Source organism: Mesocricetus auratus, unplaced genomic scaffold (genome assembly GCF_017639785.1).
Source record: "Mesocricetus auratus isolate SY011 unplaced genomic scaffold, BCM_Maur_2.0 Super-Scaffold_4256, whole genome shotgun sequence".
NCBI lineage: Eukaryota > Metazoa > Chordata > Mammalia > Rodentia > Cricetidae > Mesocricetus > Mesocricetus auratus.
Genome location: NW_024429182.1, coordinates 18,976,562 through 18,995,854, shown reverse-complemented (window position 1 = coordinate 18,995,854; position 19,293 = coordinate 18,976,562). Strand labels below are relative to the sequence as shown.

The 19,293-nt window shown below is 39.4% G+C and overlaps 1 protein-coding gene across 1 annotated transcript in view; it reads left to right on the top strand.

Moving 5' to 3' along the window:
* The first annotated feature begins 452 nt into the window (after positions 1-452).
* R3hcc1l (R3H domain and coiled-coil containing 1 like) overlaps positions 453-19,293 on the top strand; it is an 82,803-nt gene continuing 63,962 nt past the window's right edge. Inside the window, exon 1 of the mRNA XM_040744288.1 lies at positions 453-710. The gene's annotated coding sequence lies outside the window, so the exon portion shown is untranslated. The remainder of the gene's footprint in view (positions 711-19,293) is intronic.

Below are 19,293 nucleotides of genomic sequence, written 5' to 3'. Positions count from 1 at the left end.
TTTGACAAGCCTGCAAGACAGAAATAAGAAAAGGCTGTCTAGAAGTTGTGAGTACAATAAGCTAAGGTGAAAAGGGGCTGGGCTGGGTTCCCCCTCCCCCGATTGTAAGAACTGCAGAGAACAATATTTAAAAGGAGAATTCGAAAAAAAGAATTATAGGAAGAGACTGAGTTGAACAGTTTGGAATGAGGAAGGCAAACCTGGATAGTGTCATAGAAAATAAATGTCCAACAGCATCAAATGAGTAATGCAAGTCAGACAGCCTGAAAATACTTCTAGTGGGTTTGGCGACAAGGACACTGGCTGCATCAAGGACATTTTCCGCGGGGGCAGAATCTGCAGTGTGGAACACAGCATACACAGGGAAGGAAGTGGAGACACTAAGCGTAGATTACGCTCGAAGAAACTCGCCTGTGGACGGGGAAAGAGACACGGTATGACTGAGTAGGACGTGAGGAGATTTGAGCATATTCACAGCTGACGGTGGAGACGGAGGATGGACGGTCCAGGAGTTAGAGGGGCGTTAATGACTTCCCGCCCTCTCCATTTGCCAGCTCCGCCCCTATGTGACGTGCAAGAACTCACAAAGACTACAACTCCCAGAAGGCACCGCGGCGTGGGCGGAGCCAAAGCCTGGCGCGCACCCCAGCGGCGAGCGGAAGAGCAGGCGATTCATGGTGGCAGCGGAAGCGGAGAGCGACGGCGTCCCGGTAACCACGAACCCCTGTCCCCTATTCTTTCTCACCCTGAGCTGGGGCTGGTTGCTCCTGCTTCTCCCCTCCCGCCCGGTACAGGACCCTCTATTTGGGTTTTCTTTTTCACGTGACTCGCGGGGCAGGTTCCCGCCTGGGGTGGGGGCTTTTAGGAAGCTCCCGCCCTTCGACCCCTAAGGACCCCGGACGGGAGGGCCCTTCTCAGGTCCTTTCTGTCTCTTCAGGGATCGCAGGCCCTGCCTGCCTTGAGCCTCAGCCCTAATGCTTCTCGTAGGGATCTTCTCCCCCGAGTGTGTCAACAGGTAGCGGGGTCTGTGGGGACCCCCTTTGGGCTGCGGGGCTGTGGTCATCGAGGTCGCTCTGCCATGACCTCCGGGTCGCAGGTTCCCGGGCAGTGCTCGGTGGTGGCGCGTCTGCTCCGCTGCCGGGAGCCCCCGGGCTATGGGCTGGCAGTGAGCAGTTTATAAAGTAGTGTGTGTGTGTGTGTGTGTGTGTGTGTGTGTGTGTGTGTGTGTGTGTGTGTGTGTGTGTGTGTGTGTGTGTGTGTGTGTGTGTGTGTGTGTGTGTATACACTTCCTGCTCTTCTTGGGCGGTCCTCGGAAAACTTCCAAATTCCCTTATCGAAAGTTTCCTCAAAACTTTTTTCCGCCGCTCTGAGCTGTGAGGGAAGGCGCACAGGGCTTTAGTGCTTGGATCATGAGAGGATGCTGGGTTGGCTCCACGCTGGACTTGTGATCGTTTGTAGTCCTATCTATTACTACCACCTCGGTTTCCCTGTCCGGAAAAAAAAAATGGGGGGGGGCAGTCTTTTTGGCGTCAGGGTTACGGGTTTCAGCAGAAATGATGTACGCGTGAGACGTTTGGACTGTAACGCCTGTTTAAACTAAAGCTTTAGTATTCTCCCTTGCTCGATCCAGGCCAGTTGCATTTTAAAATCACGTTCATGTCTTTATGAGGACTGGAGTTAATAAGTGTTCTCTTTAGGAATTGAGATGAAACAAATGTTATGGTAGGTTTCTACTGGAGAGGTGGCTTCGGGGCCCATCAGAATGTGGACTGCCTTCCATACAGTTAGCTAGCTGCCCCTCGTGCTCTGTGACAATTCCTTGTGTAAGCACTACACCTAACAAGCATTTCCTAAGACTTGGGGCTCCCCAGGCTTGTGGTTTCCCCTCCTTTTCAGGTCCTGTCCATGTAGCAGGTGCTTTCTTTAGCTGTTTGGTGTGCACTTGCTAGGAGTTTCCTCAGAGGAGTCAGAATATAAATAGCCATTATTGTAGTCTGTTTTCTGACTGTAAAGATTTGCGATTCTGAATGGCTGTAAATTTATAGTTGTTTTTGTGAACTTCCTGCCCCCTTGTAGAGAAGTGTCCGAACAAATAAGGATTTGGGATATAGTAATTTTTAAATTTGTTTGTTTGAAATTGTTGATTGGAAAATTTTAAAATGTGGTTTAGAAAAAACAAGGATAGAAGGAAAGTGTATTAGGTCAGTGTGTAATGTTGAACAGATTTGAATTCAAATCCTGGTATTGGGACTTACGTTGGGCAACTTAATTGACTTCTCAGAGCCCGTTTATTTCTAAGATGGAATTAACAGCATTTACTTCACAAGATGTTTGTGAAGATTATGTAAAGCATCAGTGATGGAAAGGGCATGTAAGTTAAATTACAACAGCCTAGCTTAAAACTGAGTTGGACATAGCGGTGCACACCTTTATTTCTAGTGCTTGGGAGTCAGAGGCAGGAGGATCTCTGTGAATTCAAGGTCAACCTGGTCTACAAATCAGTTCCAGGTCAATCAGAGCAACCTGGTGAGACTCTGAAACAAATAAAAACAAAAATTTGGTCTAAAGGAGCCTTGGTGACCTGTAGTGAGGTATTGTCTATGATTTGTTAAAGCTTGCCTGAGGATTCAGAAAACAAAGTCAGTCACAGGCCACAGAAGCCAGGTCCACACCTTTAATCCCAGCAGCCGGAAGCAAGGAAGTGGTGGTACACACCTTTAATCCTAGGACTCAGGATTAAGAGATAGATGGATCTCTGTGAGTCCAAGGCCACCCAGATCTACACAAGAGTGAATCAGTACAAAAGAGAATTATAGCTCTCACCTTTAATCCCAACATTAGTGAAGCATATAAGACAGAAGCAAGGTCTCAGAAGAGGCGTTCCTTCTCCATCCACACCGAGGAAAGGCAGCAAGTTTGAGACTTGGTGAAGAGCTTGTTTGTGGATCAGTCCTTTCAGCCTGAGCTAGAGGTAACAGCTAGTCGCCAGCTGCTTTGCTTTTCTGATATTCAGTTTGAAGCTTGAACCCAATGTCAGTCTCTGGGTCATTTATTTTTTGTGTTATAGTGACCCTCATTTTTTTTAAAGGTGAAAACTTAATGATTACTTTTGCTTATGTCCTGGCTCTGTATGTATCTGTAAGGAATAAGTTTAGAGACGCCAAGCCTTACAGACAGACAAATGATTTGTTGATCAGGACAAAATCTTAGACAGGGTTTCTCAGTGTAACAGTCTTAGTTGTCCTAGGACTTACTTTGTAGACCAGGCTGGCCTTGAACTCACAGAGATCCAACTCTCTCTGCATCCACCAACCCCCACTGTGTCCGGCTATGTCAGGATAAAATCTGGATCGAAATATGATGGGCAGAGGTAGTGCACACATTTAAGCTCAGCATTCGAGACCAGCGTGGTCTACAAAGCAAGTTTCAGGACAGCCAACACTACCCAGAGAAACCCTAGCTTGAAAAGACCAAACAACAATAACAAAATAAAGAATTGAAATACTCTTTTTATTTTCTTCAGGTGTCTCATTGGCTGCCAGATATCTACATATTTAGATGCTAAGGAAATATTTCCAATATTTCCTTTTTTTTTTATACTTCATCTTCACTAAAAGGCCAGGAAGCAATTATTCTCTTTCATGTTGTGCTCTGTGCTTTTTAGATTCATTCTTACCTTTAGTCATGCTTCAGCATGATTTTTTTTGCATAATGGTGTGTGTGTGTGTACACGTGTATATATGTGTGTATAGTAACACACATGTATGAATATATAGCTATAATATTAGAAAGTTATGTAAATTAAAAGCTACTTTGTGCATATTGTGTTGTTTCCTTTGTTTCAAAAAAATTGCTTTTTGACTCCTTTTTACTTAAAAGTACTTTGGAAGGTAGATTTCATTCATAACTGTATACATAGTAGACCTCAAGGTTGATGAATAGGAATGTTTTGTTGACTATCTTATGCTATATGGCACAATTAGGTGAGGCCATACTGTATTGTGGTAATACCTAAGCTTTGGAGTAAAGTTCTGAATCCAGTCTTTCTCTGCTGGGTTAGCCTTAGTTCCTACTTTTGAATTCACTTCATCATCAGTAAAGTAGGGATATTAGCCTGCATGGCAGAAAAGAGTCTTGAGATAGGCATATATTAGTCAAGTTGAGGAGAAAAGAGTTGCTCATTAATATTTTTAGTTTTTATTGTTTTATGGCGGTTATAGATTTTGATTATGATAATTACTCTCTTAATGTTTTACACTATCAGTGTGTTTCTTTGTTACCCAAGGTTAAGGTGGTTGACTGTGACTATGGAGCCTGAAACATTGCAAAGCTAATTGGCCCTCATGGAGTTTGAATCTGTGACCTGCTCTCATTAACTTCATGCACTAAGTATTCACAGATAACTGACATATTTTTTTTAATTTGGTATTCATGTACCTCATTAGATGTAAGTAAATGAAACAGTGCCAAGAGTAAAAGTATAGATTTTTAATTAAAAATTTATGAAGCTAGCCCTCATATAATATATAAAACTGGCAACCTATAGGACCAACCTCTTACCTGAGCTATAATTTAAACGTTTCATTGTTGAGTTATATTTATGGTAGAGTTCCTACTCATAGAAATGAAGAGCAGACTATTCATGTGTTGAAAGAGGACCCGGCTTCTGTGCTACTCACCAGAAAAGGTGCTCTTAGCTTGAAGGGAAAACATGAATGAGCCCAGCAGGATGGATGAAGCCTGGGTAACTCCTAAGAGCTTATTGAATTCCAGAGAGATTTAGTTGTCAGAGCATTAGATAGGAGAAAAGTTATAGGGTGTTGTTCAGTGGCAGCAAACCTGCATTTGGAGAGTGTTTTCTCCTCTGAATAAGCCATACACCATTTTTTCCCAGTCTGTGGTGTGGTTTTTTTTTTTAACTATATCATGTTAGCTTTCTGTGTAGTTGACCATGTTTCAGATTCACTACACTTTATTACTATTTGTTGCTTCTCTCCTATCTCTCTCTTTTTATGCCAAACATGGCCAGTTTAGGATTGGGGATAAAAGCAGACATAAAGAAGCAATATTGGGAAAAAAGAGAAGAGCAATATTGGAGTCAGCAAGTTCCGGTATATATAGTATTGTGAGGTTTTTTTTGAGCAAGTGGATTAACTGTATATGATGATACAAATTTCTGGAATGACAAGTGCTGATCATTAATGACTTAACATTAAACTTGATGCAGGATTGAACATGTGGGCGAAAGGTGTGTAGTATTCTTTAATAGCAAATTTCCTTTTTAAGAATTAATCTGAATGTCTGTTACCATTAGCTTACAGTTGGACTGTTTTGAATTCTTTGCTGTGGAATTTCACAAGAGAATTAAAGAAAGAAGGGGAATTACTTAGATTTAAATCCTGTCAGCTTTATACTGGTAGTCTGTTTCTGTTTTCAGAACTGTAAAATGGGCATAATACTACCAATTCTACTCTAGAAATGAAAGGAAAAAGTAAAAGATGTTTTGAAATAGCGTTAATAACACAGGGAAGAGTAAAGAATCTGATAGATACTGTCTTAAAACTCAGTAGGCAGAGTGAGGGGCTGTCAGAGAAGAGTCAGGCACATCAGGTGGGACACTTGCCACAGCTTCTTAAGAAGTGCAGAGAGGGCAGTTCTAGAAGGCCATTCCAGAAATGAGAGGGGGATAGTTAAAGGCCTGGGATGAGCGCGTGAGAACAGCTGTTAGTTACATCTGAGCTCACCGAGTCTGCTGTGTCTTATACTTGAGATCTTGCTTTTGTATTTCACCAGGAAGGAAGGTAAAGCAGAATAGTAAAGCAGCGTGCGTGCTCCTGCAGTTTTTACATCGCCACTTGCCCTTAAACAGTAAATATACTTTGTATATTCAGGGTTGAGCCACCAAATGTTTGTATTATGCTCCTTTTAACTACGTACTTGACCTTTTACAGTATAGTTTAAACACATTTTAGAAAATTAAACAAGTTATTTTAAAAAAATTTTTACCTAAAAATACTAGCGCATGTTATTGTAGAAAACAGGCAACTTCAGAAGTTAAAACACAAAACATCCATACGCTCCAGATCCAAACAACACATGCAAGGCCCATATTCTTCTTGTGGGTTCTTTCCTGGTATTTCCCATTTGGCAAATTTTCTCACTGAAGTTCTATTTTCTTTAAAGAAAAAAAAAGTATAAGTCCAAAATTATACTGTAAGTTAACCAGTTGTAGTTATCTTTCTATATCTATTATAACATTCTATAAACTATTTATGTACCTACTTTTATTTTTATCAGTAGATACAGACCGTATATTATCCATCTCTGTCTTAGGATCTAGCAAAGTGTTTTACCCTGGCTGTCCTAGAACTCTCACTGTGAGTCAGGCTGGACTCCTGCTCACAGAGATCCTCTTGCCTCTGCCTCCTGAATGTTGTGATTAAAGGCGTGTGCCACCACTGCCTGGCTCTGTAGGTCCTAAATTTGAACCTTTCTGAAAATGAAAAGCAGTTGTTTGGGTGTGAACCCAAGGCCTTGAGAGTGCTGGCTGAGTGTTCTGCTCCTTGCCTACATCCTCAGCCCTGACAACGAGAGCTTTTTGTTTTATGTTTGTGGTGCATTCACTTGGCAGCAGAATTTAGACTAGTTTGATGTAGTTATTTGTCATTAATAGTTCTTAACATTTTTGCTATTACATTTTTTTTTTTTTTTGCGGTGCTGGCTGTTAGGCTCTGGGCTTTGTACATTTAGGCAAGTTTTCTACCACTTAGCTGTATTTTAGGCCTTCATGTGTTTAATTTTAAATTATCGTACTTTAACGTGATCCCATAAGTGACAGAATTTTTGTTGAGAGTAGTGTTTGAGAAAAGTAGTTTTGGTGGTTTTCTATGCAAGATAACCCTATGGATTGACTGGAGAGTGTTTCAGTAGTGGTGGTGGTAATGCGCACAGGTATCAACGAAGAGCAGTAGGGTAATGGAGTCAGAGAAACTAGAAGAGTCAGAATACAGATTTGTGTGTGACATATCAAGTATATTGTGTCATTGATAATGGCGTTGGGAAAGGATCTCAGGTCTGGGAGAAAGATTATGATTTCAGTTTCTAATTTGTTAAGTTGTAAGTATACTATTTATGTGGTAGGTTTAAATATTCATTAATCTTAATGGGTGCTTCCTCGTACTGTTTTTTTGAGACCATGAAATTATCCTAGCAAAGATATATTATTGGTGATGGTGTTTTGTAACTCATTTTAGGGCAGTAGAAGCATACCAGAAAACTAATCTTACACTTATGGGTACATCCTCTGACTCTAAAGGAGTGTTAATTATGCCTGACCACCCATCTTATTTACCTGCTTTTTATAAGTGATATTTGGTAGTTTCTTTCCTTTTTTTTTTTTTTTTGGTTTTTCGAGACAGGGTTTCTCTGTATTATTTTGGAGGCTGTCCTGGAACTCACTCTGTAGACCAGGCTTGCCTCGAACTCACAGAGATCCGCCAGTCTCTGCCTCCTGAGTGCTGGGATTAAAGGCGTGCACCACCAATGCCTGGCTGATGTTTGGTAGTTTCTAAAAATTCATCTGCAGACTCATGAAGCTTATGACTGAAGAAGATTTCTGAGTAATTATTGTGACTCCAGGTACTACAAGTGTGCATTGGTTAAGAGAGTAGATTCAGGAAGCATAGGTTTGAATGATAGTTTTGTGTGTGTGTGTTAGTATGTATCCTTAATGAGTTAATTGTTGGGTTGCATCTTCCTCCATTTTTAAAATAGAGCTGATACTAAAGCTCCCTACTTGATGAAATTGTGTTAGGGATTAGCTCTTAGCTTTAGAGCAATACCTGGCAAATATTAAAAGCTCAATAAATATTAGCTATACATTACTACCTCCCAGATAATTGCTAGTACCATCACTTTATTATTTTATTTTAAAAATCAGTTAAGTTCTTGTATAACTGTATCTTATTCTAGTGGAATGATAAGCTGCTAGAGATAAATTTGGAGCCCAAAAGATCAGACATAGATTTTTAAAGGAATGTTGTAGAGCTTCAGGAGAGAGGAGCAGAAAGGACTGAAGAGGTAATATTGGGAAAATATAGTAGAGAAGTGGGTGGGGGCAGGAAAAGAAGCAGCAAAGAAATTGATGGAAGGTGTTGAGCGAAAAATTTTTATATGGTTGACTATCCATATAGAAGTTATCTTAATTAGAATTGGATTTGGTTGTAGCCAAATAAGAGACTTAAACATGGTAGAAATTTCTTTCTGCTAATGTGAAGAATCCCAGAAAGCTTCATGCTGTGGTGTTGTGTTCTGCCCTGTACAGATTCTGTTCTCTTACAGTGTCACTTTAGGAGCATGATTAGTTCCCAGCACTGAGCTGGGAGGGTAACCATAAAAATCAAAGTCACTCTGGTTATAGAGCATTACAGCCCGAGCTATTTCATCCGCATTCCACCTGGCAGAAGGAGGAGGGAAGGGAATCAATCTCTCTCCCTGAAAGGATGCTTCTGGAGTTATATATACTACTTTTGCTTATATGCCATTGATAAAACTGGGTCACATACCACAGCTTGATGCTGGAAAGGTTGGGACTGTAGACTTTGTTTTGAATCTTCAGTGTCCGTGAGTGAAGACATACTGACTGAGAATGTCTAAAACTTACTTTAACCACACCACATCAACAGTTCAGGCTGAACATTGTTAGCACGAAAGTCTCGAGTATAAAATCCAAAATGCTCTGCAGTGTTTGCTTCCCAGGTTAGAGTAAGGGATACTCAAGCAGTACCTTATTTTTAAGGGTTTGATCCTTTTTTTAAAAAATATTTGCAGGGTTTTTTGTTATGTTTTTATATTCCAATTTCAGTTTCCCCTCTCCCTCCTCTCCTCCTGCTCCCCATCCACGACTCTACTTCCCACCTCCCATCTCCTCCTCGGAGGGGGTAAGGTCTTCCATAGGAAGTCTACTAAGTCTGTGGCATCATCTCATTGAGGCACTTCTCTACCTTCAACACCCCTGTGTCTAGGCTGGGCAAGGTATCTTTCCATATAGGATGGGCTCCACTAAGTCAGTTTTGTGCTTGAGGGTTAGATCTTGGACCCACTTCCAGTGGCCTCATATATTGTCCCAGTCACACCATTGTCACCTATATTAAGGGAGTCCAGTTTGGTGTGCCTGGGGCCAGCGGTGGTCGGGCTGAGGAGCAGCCGCTTTCAGGGCTCCTGGATCCGGGTTCCAGAACTTCTGACACCAAAATGATGCTGTAACGATAAATGGCACACTTATTGAAAGTATAAGTATTTATTGTAGAAATTACTCACAAGAGAAAAACAAGCAACCCAGATGAGCCAAGTATTTTTCCGCTGCTGAACTGGAAGCCGGAAAGAGAGAGATGTTCTGCTGTTCAGTCTTCCTCCGTACACGCCCCTAGCCATGCCCAAAAGTGGGCCTGGCTAGTGACAGTTCACCGCCTATGTCCGCATACGCCTTTAGTCACGCCTAAAGTGGGTGTGGTTAGCGGTGCGGTAAACCACCCTTTTATTACCTCATCTGTATGCGCCTCTAATAAGTCACATGGCTGATGGTGGAGTACTGTTTCCTCCTACAAGTTGGCACTCCCACCAGCAATGGAGGAGTGTTCCCCTTACTCCACATCCTCTCCAGCATAAGCTATGACTGGTGTTTTTGATCTCAGTCATTCTGATCAGTGTAAGATGGAATCTCAGTGTAGTTTTGATTTCCTTTTCCCCGATAACTAAGGATGTTGAGCATTTCCTTAGGAGTCTCTCCACCATTTGAGATTGTTCTGTTGAGAATTCTCTGTTTATATCTATACCCCATTTTTTTTTATTGGATTATTTAGTGGTTTGATTTCTAGTTTGAATTCTTTGTATATTTTGGAAATCAGCCCTCTGTCAGATGTGGGGTTGGTGAAGATCTTTTCCTATTCTGTAGGGAGCCGTTTTGTCTTGTTGGCCTTGTTCTTTGCTTTGCAGAAGCTTCTCAGTTTCAGGAGGGCCCATCTATTAATTGTTGCTGTTAGTGTTTATGCTACTGGTGTCCTGTTTAGGAAGTAGTATCCTGTGCCTATGTGTTCGAGAGTATTTCCCACTTTCTCTTCTGTGAAATTCAGTATGGATGGATTTATAATGAGGTCTTTGATTAATTTGGACTTGAGTTTTGTTCAAGGTGATATGGATCTATCTACATTATTCTACATGTTGACAGCCAGTTATACCAGCACCATTTGTTGAATATATTTTCTTTTTTTTTTTTTTTTACTTTATTTTTAGCTTCTTTGTCAAAACTTAGGTGTTCATAGGTATGTGGGTTGATATCAGGGTCTTCGATTTGATTCCATTGGTCCACCCGTCTGTTTTTATGCCAATACCAAATACTTTTCATTACTATAATAGAGCTTGAAGTCAGAGATGGTGATGCTCCCAGGAGATCCTTTAATGTACAGGATTGGTTAGGCTAACCTGGGTTTTTTTGTTTTTCCATATGAAGTTGAGTATTGTTCTTTCCAGGTCTGTGAAGAATTGTGCTGGGATTTTGATGAGAATTGCACTGAATCTGTAGATTATTTTTGGTAGGATTGCCATTTTTACTGTGTTGATCCTACCTATCTAAGAGCATGAGTGATCTTTCCATTTTCTGATATCTTCTTTAATTTCTTTCTTTAAAGACTTGAAGTTCTTGTCATACAGGTCTTTTATTTGTTTGGTTAGAGTTGCCCCAAGATGTTTTATGTTATTTATGGCTATTGTAAAGGGAGATGTTTCTCTGATTTCATTCTCAGACCATTTGTCATTTGTATATAGGAGGGCTACTGATTTTTTTTTTTTTTTTTTTTTTGGTATCCCGCTACATTACTGAAGTGTTTATCAGTTGTAGGAGTTCTCTGGTAGAGATTTGGGGTCACTTATGTATACTGCCATATCATCAGCAAATAGCCAGAGTTTGACTTCTTTTCTAGTTTGTGTCCCTTTGATCTGGCTTATTGCTATAGCCAGAACTTTGAGTACAATATTGAATAGATATTGAAAGGATGAACAACCTTGTCTTGTTCCTCATTTCAGTGGGATTGCTTTGAGTTTCTCTCCATTTAGTTGGCTGTTGACTATTGGGTTACTGTATATTGCCTTCATTATGTTTAGGTATGTTCCTTATATCCCTGCTCTCTCCATGACCTTTATCATGAAGGGGTGTTGAATTTTGCTGAAGGCATTTTCAGCATCTAGTGAGATGATCATGTGGTTTTTTTCTTTCAGTTTGTTTATATGGATTACATTGTTGGGTTTTCATATGTTGAGCCATCCCTGCTTCTCTGGAGTGAATCTTACTTGGTCATGGTGGATGATGTGTTCTTAAATTTGGTTTGCCAGTATTTTATTAAGTAGTTTTGCATCTATGTTCTTGAGGGAAATTGGTCTGTAATTCTCTTTCTTAGTTGTGTCTTTATGTGGTTTGGGTATTAGGGTAACTGTAGCCTCCTAAAAAGTTTGGCAATGTTCCTTCTGTTTCTATTGTGTGGAATAATTTGAGGAGTATTGGTATTAGATCTTCTTTGAACATCTGGTAGAATTCTGCACTGAATCCATTTGAACCTGGGCATAGTTTGGTTGGGAGACTATTGATAACTTTATTTTCTTAGGGGTTATAGGTGTATTTAAGTTGTTTTTCTGTTCTTTATTTAATTTTGGTATGTGGTACTTATCTAGAAAATTGTCCATCTCCTGAACGTTTTCCAATTTTTTGGAGTAAAGGTTTTTGAAGTATGATCTGATGAATCACTAGGTTTCCTCATTGTCTGTTGCTCTGTCCCCTTTTTCATTTCTGATTTTGTGAATATGGATATTCTCTCTCTTGTCTTTTGGTTAGTTTTGGATAAAGGTTTGTCTATTTTGTTGAATTCCTCAAAGAACTAACTCTTTGCCTCACTGGTTCTTTGCATTGTTTTCTTTGTTTCTATTTTGTTGATTTCAGCCCTCAATTTGACTACTTCTTGCCATCTACTAAGTACTTCTGGGTGAGTTTGCTTCTTTTTGTTCTAGCGCTTTCAGTTGTTCTGCTAATTCTCTAGTTTGGAGTTTTTCTAGCTTGTTTATGTAGGCATTTCATGCTCTGACCTTTCCTCTTAGCACTGCTTTCATTGTGTCCTGTAAGTTTGGGTTTGTTGTGTGGTTATTTTCATTAAATTTAAGAAGTTTCAATTTTTTATTTCTTCCTTGACCCACTGGTGGTTCAGTTGATCATTGTTCAGTTTCTATGTGTTTGTGGACTTTCTGAAATTAATGTTGCTTTTGAATTCTGACTTTAAGCTGTGGTGATCTGATAGGGCACAGGGGTTTATTCTAATTTTATTTATTTATTTTTTTCTATCTGTTGAAGTTTGCTTTGTTACTGAGTATGTGGTCTATTTTTTGTTTGTTTGTTTGTTTTTTGTTTTACGAGACAGGGTTTCTCTGTATTGTTTTGGAGGCTGTTGGACCAGCCCGGCCTCGAACTCACAGAGATCTGCCTGCCTCTGCCTCCCATGTGGTCTATTTTTGAGAAAGTTCTATGAGGTACTTAGGAGAAAGTATATTTTATGTTTGAGTGGAATTTTCTATAGATGTCTGTTAATTCCATTTGAGTCATAACTTCTGTTAGTTTCCTTATTCCTCTGTTAAGCTTCTGTCTGGCAGATCTGTCCAGTGGCGAGGGTGGAGTGTTGAAGTCTCCCACTGTTAGTGTGTGGGGCTTGATTTGTGATTTAAGCTTTAGTAATATTTCTTTTACAAATGCAGGAGCCCTTGTGGTTGGGCATAGATGTTCAGAATTGAGATTCCCTCCTGATGGATTTTTCCTGTGATGAATATGAAATGCCCTTCTTTATCTTTTTTGCAGTTTGAAGTCTATTTTGTTAGAATAGCTACACCAGTTTGTTTCTTAGGTGCATTTGATTGGATTTTTTTTCCCCAGTACTTTGAGGTAATGTCTGTGATGTTGAGGTGTCTTTCTTGTATGCAGCAGATGGATGGATTCTGTTTTCATATCCGTTCTGTTAGCCTTGTCTTTTTACAGGTGAGCTGAGACCATTTATAGTAATGGATGTTAATTACCAGTGATTGCTAGTTCTTGTTATTTTTGTTTTTGTTGTTGGTGATGGCATTGTGTGTTCAATTCACTTCAATGGGATTTGCTGTTGTGAGCTCATCTATTGCCTATATTCTTGTGGACATAGGTTATTTCCTTAGATTTCCTAGTACTTTCTGTGGGGCTGAGTTTGTGGATAGTTTTATCATGGAATATCTTGTTTTCTCTGTCTATGGTTATTGGAAACTTTGCTGGGTAAAGTAGTCTGTGCGGGCCTCCGTGGTCCCCTAGTGTTTGCATAACATCCGTCCAGGACCTTTTCCTCTGAGAAGTCAGGTGTAAGTAAATCTGATAGGTCTGCCTTTATATGTTACCTGGTCTTTTTCCTTTGCAGCTCTTAATATTCTCTTTTGATTCTGTATGTCTATTGTTTTGCTTATTATGTGATGAGGGGACTTTTTTGGAGGGGATCCAGTCTATTTGGTTTTCTGCAAACTTCTTGTATGTTCATAGGCATGTCCTTCTTTAGTTGGAAAAGTTTTCTTCTATCATTTTGTTAAATATATCTTCTGTACCTTTGGGTTGGACTTCTCCTTATTCTATCCCTATTATTCTTAGGTTCAGTCTTTTCATGGTGTCAAAGATTTCGTGCATGTTTTGTGTTAAGGATTTGTTGGATTTAAATTTTTCTTTGACCAATGAGTCTATTTCCTCCCAATTATCTTCAGTGCCTGAAATTCTCTCTTCCATCTCCTGTATTCTATTATTTATCCTTGTATTTGTTATTCCTGATTGTTTATCCAAATTTTCCATTTCCAAATTGTGCTTTTTTTTATTGCCTCTATTTCAGATTTCAAGTCTTGAATAATTTCCTTCACTTGTTTGATTGCTTTTCCTTGGTTTTAAGGAATTTGTTGATATCTTCCCAATTTTTTGTTTGTCTTTTCCTCCATTTCTTTAAGAGCCTTTTTCATTTCCTCTTTAAAAGCCTCAATCATCCTCATAAAGTTCGTTTTTTTAGGTTGTTATCTTCTACTTCATCTGTGTTGGAATGTTCAGGTCTTGCTGTTGTAGAAACTAGTGGTGCTGTAATGCTCTTTATATTGTTGAATGTGTTCTTATCTTGTCTACACATCTCTTCCTCTGATTGGTATAGGTGGAGCTTGTGCCTTAGGGGTTCCGTTGAGGGCTCCTTCACACTAGCAGAGCAGAGTGTCACGGGAACGCCCCTCCTGATGGGAGTGGGCCCAGTGCTCAGGTGGTCACTCCTTGAGATGCAGGTTGGGATAAAGCTCCCTTGGATGCTCCTCCTGTCGGAGGTATAGGTGGGGCTGAGGGTCCAGTGGCTGATGTAGTAGCAGGGGATCTCCAATTGCAAATGTCAGTGGGCGCTGGCTGGGACACAGGTATTCTTTCCCAGGGGACTTTTTGCAGTAGTTTCTGGAAGCTACTGCTGGAAACCACTACTGTTTTTTCACCCGGTGATCACTCCTTTCTCCTGGGTCTGAGACTGGGGCCTCCTGCTGACCCTGCTCTCAGGTCTGTTCAGGGCCTGAAGCTCCAGCCTCCCTGTGAAGCTGCTTAGAGCCTGAAGCTCCGCCCTCCCTCCAACACTGCTTACAGGCTGGGATTCTGGCCTCTCACTTGAGTTTTTGATCCTTTTTTAAGACTGGATATATCTATGTTTTCAGCTAACATTGATGTTACTTTATTTGGAAGTTTGCAGAAAATTTGATGGCAAATAAGCCTCATATCACTCTTTGGTTGTTTTAAGCCTGTAGTTTTATATAGTCTTCCACTACTCTCCAATTTAGTTGTTTTTTGGCCAATGTTTTTAATCCATCTCTGTCTTTTTATATTACTTCTTTCTCTCACTGCTGTTAATCGTACTTCCCAAAATAGATAAATGAGCAAATTTAATTAAATGTGTTATTTGCACTGCCTCCTAATCATTAATGAATTTGTAAGTAAGGTCAAACCTACAACCCTCCTAGTGTTACAGTTACTAAATCCTGTCTGTCTACTCTCATGGTAACTCTTTGCTTTAAGTTAGTTTAAGATTTTTAGGCTTTCATATTTTCTATGTTTATGCTTTGTCAATATTAGAAATCTAAAGACCTAACAAAAAGAACTATTTCCAAAGGCCTTTTTTGTTTTTTCAATTGAAATTATTTTATTTATACATTTTTGAATGATGGGTAATTTATTTAAGATCAAAGAATATATCTGTTTGGTTTTTGTTTCTTTGAATTAATTTTCCAAAATTTTCTTTGTATTTAATCAATAGGAATATAATTTGTAGACATAATTGAAAGAGTCAAATAGAGGAGCTGAGAGATGACTTAGTGGTTAAGAACATTTGCTCCTCTTCGAGGGTACATAAGTCAGGTTCTTAGCTCCCACATTAGGTGGCTTACAGCCTCTCTTAACTCAAAGTTTGGTCTTCTTACACAGCCATATCCATTAGTGTTCTTTTCTTACCCTCCCAGTACAGTTACATTTTGACATTTGGCTAATTATGCTTGTGCAAACTTTATTCCCTGATGGTTTATTAATGGCCTCAGTGTGGTCTTCCCCAAGGTCATAGTACGCTATCAGTTCTAGTTACCCTCTCCTCTTCTCCGTCCTCCCTCACCCATCTTCTCTTCCGTTCTAAAATTCCTTTTCTACAGACTTCCATTATCCTGTTTGAGTGGTGGGGGTCTGAGTCTACTGTGCAGTTCTTTCTCTAGGATTATGTCCCTTGTTGTAATCTGTAGACTTCTCTCCTGGTTTTGATTTCCAGTCTTGTCAGAGCTTCTATCTTCCTCATTCTTCATTTACCCCTTGCTTGGGTGGAACATGTCTCTTAGTAGTGTCTGAATAAAAGGATGGCATTATAGGCAAGAATGAGAGAATGGCAGTTTTTATTTAACACACCTATTGTTAACACAGCTTTTGATCTCAGGCTGCTTTTGACTTCTGATGCACAATTATTCTGGGAAGCCCGATTTACTGTCATTCTTTCACTTCTTTCTCATGTTGCAGATCCTGTTTTCCATATTCCTGTTTTCTTCTTTTGGCTTCTTGTACTTGTCAAAAGGATGGGACCGTCACATATTTTGTAGAATATCAGGCACAAAAATCTTCATGAACAAAACAGATTGCTAATCTTGTATATACCTTTCTGTTTTCTAGCTTCTAAAATTCTATTGCTATTTTTCTTTGCTATTCTCTTTCTTTATAGATTTGGGTCTTATGTCTGTTATCTTAGTAGGGATTGGGGGAAGAAATAAAATTACATGTTTGTATGTATATTCTGCCCACTTTTCCCACAATACTGAATTTACTTGATTAGATTAGATATTCTGGGACTTGGAGGTAAGATAGCTCAGTTCTATATAATGAGGATCTGATTTGGATTCTTAGTACCTTATAAAAAGCCAGCATGGTGGCAAGTACCTGTAATCCCATCTTTGGAGAGGTGGAGACTGATTGGTCCCTGGAGCTTTCTGATCCGCTATCCTAGACATATTTGTGAGATCCAGGATCAGTGAAGACCCTGTTTCAGAAGGAGAGTGGTTGAGAATGACTCTGGTCTCTGCATGCAGACTTGTACTCATGTGTATTCATCTGCACACACATAAACATGTACAAACCACACACATATGCATACGGACACAGGACTAGGATAGTTTTATGTGTTATAATACTAGTTATGATTTTTAATAAGTGAAAGGTAAAATATTAATAGCAATATAGTGGTTAAATATAGTAACCAAATGGATTTGCACTACTGTAGAAGAGGAAAAATGCGTGCCTCTCTTGATTTTTGAGTTAACTGGCTAATTGGAAAAGTCCACAGAAGCATTTCATCTTTATTGTAAAACAAGTAGGAAATAATGACAAGGGTGAAGGGGGGGGGGCAGAAGGAGAATTATTTTGATTCCATTATCCAGGGGTTGACCAAAATACATACAGTTTTCTTAAACATTGCTAAATTCTGTTCTGAAGGCATTGTACAAATTTCAGTTCTTACTAGAGATATTGAGTGTTAGTTTCACGTCACACTCTCCCTCATAGGGTTTTGATGCATTCTTAAGACTTTTTCTAACTGGATAGATAGGTAAGAGGATGGAATCTCAATATGTTTTTTGTTGTTTGGTTGATTTCTTTTCTGATGGTGGAATGTCAACAAGGTCTCACTCTAGCCCAGGCAGTCTTAACTCAGTGAGTTATCAGTGAGCCACCATGCTCTGCTTCTGTATGGTTTTAAACAAGTACTTTCTTCCCTTTTGTCACTTATCTATTACTTATAGTGTTTGTTCTGAGTGTTTAGATTTTATATAGTCCAGTTTCTCAGTCTTGTGTTTCATTTGAATATTGTTTTAACATGGAAAAACCTTTTCTTTTATTGTGGAAAAGAACTCACCTATATTTTGATTTGAGTACTTGTTTGAGTTTAGTTGTTAATTTGGATCCATGCTCCATTCGATATTTTGTTATTACAAATGTGTGGACCTAGTTCAATTCCACATGGTGGCTCACAACCATCTATAGTGGGGTCTGATGCACTCTTTTGGCATAAAGGTGTGCATGCAGATAGACCACTTAGACATAAATCTTTTTGTTTTTGTTTTTATTTATTAAAAAATAATTTTTATTTTATATACCAATCCCAGTTCCCTCTCCCTCCCCTCTTCCTGCTCCCCTCCCACTATCCCTCACCTCACCCCCTATCTACTCCTCCTGAGAGGGTGACTCTCTGCATAGGGAATCAAGGACCAAGGCCCTCCCCCATATCAAGACTGAGCAAGGCATCCTTCCATAGGGAATGGGCTCCAAAAAGCCAGTTCATGCACCTGGGATAAATACTGGTCCCATTGCCAGTGGCCCCACAAACTGCTCAAACACACAGCGGTCACCCAGGACATAAATAATCTTTTTTAAAAATTGCTGATATTTTCATTTAATTTACATTAAGTTGGTAATTTAATGATGATTACGTTTTCTGAGAACAAGGAATGCCTTTCTGTTTGTCCACATCTCACATCTACTTTTGTGTCTCTAAAGTGGCCCAGGTTGGCCTCAGACTTGAGGTAATCCTCCTTCCTTAGCCTCTCAAGTGCTGGAATTAAAATGGGGCTCATGTCAGGCCCATCTTCAAGAATGTTTCCAATTGGAAAAACAAAAAATAAAAACAAAACAAAAAAGCCCAAAAAACTAACCAAACCAAAAAATTGTCTTCACAGTGCCATCGTTTTGGGTGTGTATATTCCTTTTAAAACTAGTTTTATATGTGTGGTGACGGGATCAAACTCAGGGCCTTGCACAGGCTCGGCCAACACTCAACACTCTTTCCTGATCTCTCTCTTTTTCTAAAATCCAGTTATATGTTTACAGAAATTGAATAACTTTTTGTATTTTTTTATTTCTTATCTTTTTTGATGGCAGTTAAAAGTTTTGTATAATTTGCTTTAAGACACAGCTTGTCTGTATGTTGAGTTTTTCTTATGTAAAAAATAAAAATTGATAAGTTGCTTAATACATAAGCATATTTTATAGACTCATTGTTTATTCTACATATGTTTGCTTATTTGTGGTCCTTGAATATAATTTTGTAACTGAGGAGGGGAAACAAGTTTCCTGAAAGACTTGGGTCTTTTGCTTGTGCTTATGGTCTTTGGTAAACCTAGTGTTTGTGCATTGTGGACTTAGTTTCAGGATTGGATTCCTAGGTTTCCATAGCTTGGTCTTTTTCTGAGGTAACAACTGAGAATTAGTATCTTTGTCAAGCTTTAGCTTTGCTATGATTCATACAGAGAACAGCAGAGATGCAGTGTTATTGTAGGGCTTTAATTAACTCACACAAGAAGAATAGATGGCCATTTAAATCCTCAGTAAAGTGTAATGAATAATGTTATTAAAGAACTTGGAGATGAAAATAATTAGGTAACTAATTTAAATTTCTAATATTACTTTTTAGGTATTTATTTTCAATTAACTTTTTTTCCTTTCAAAGAAGACAGTATATCGATATGAACTACTATTTTGTGAGAGTTTTTCCTACTCACATCCTGATGGTCTTGTCAGTGTTCTTCAGCTTGCCTTATATATAGCAATTTGGGAAACTAATATGCAGGGTGGAGGTTTTAGTGGTGACCAGAGGGTTGTCCACAGCAGCTGTGAGCCGATAATTTACTTATGTTGCTGAAGCACATGGCAAAACTTGGATG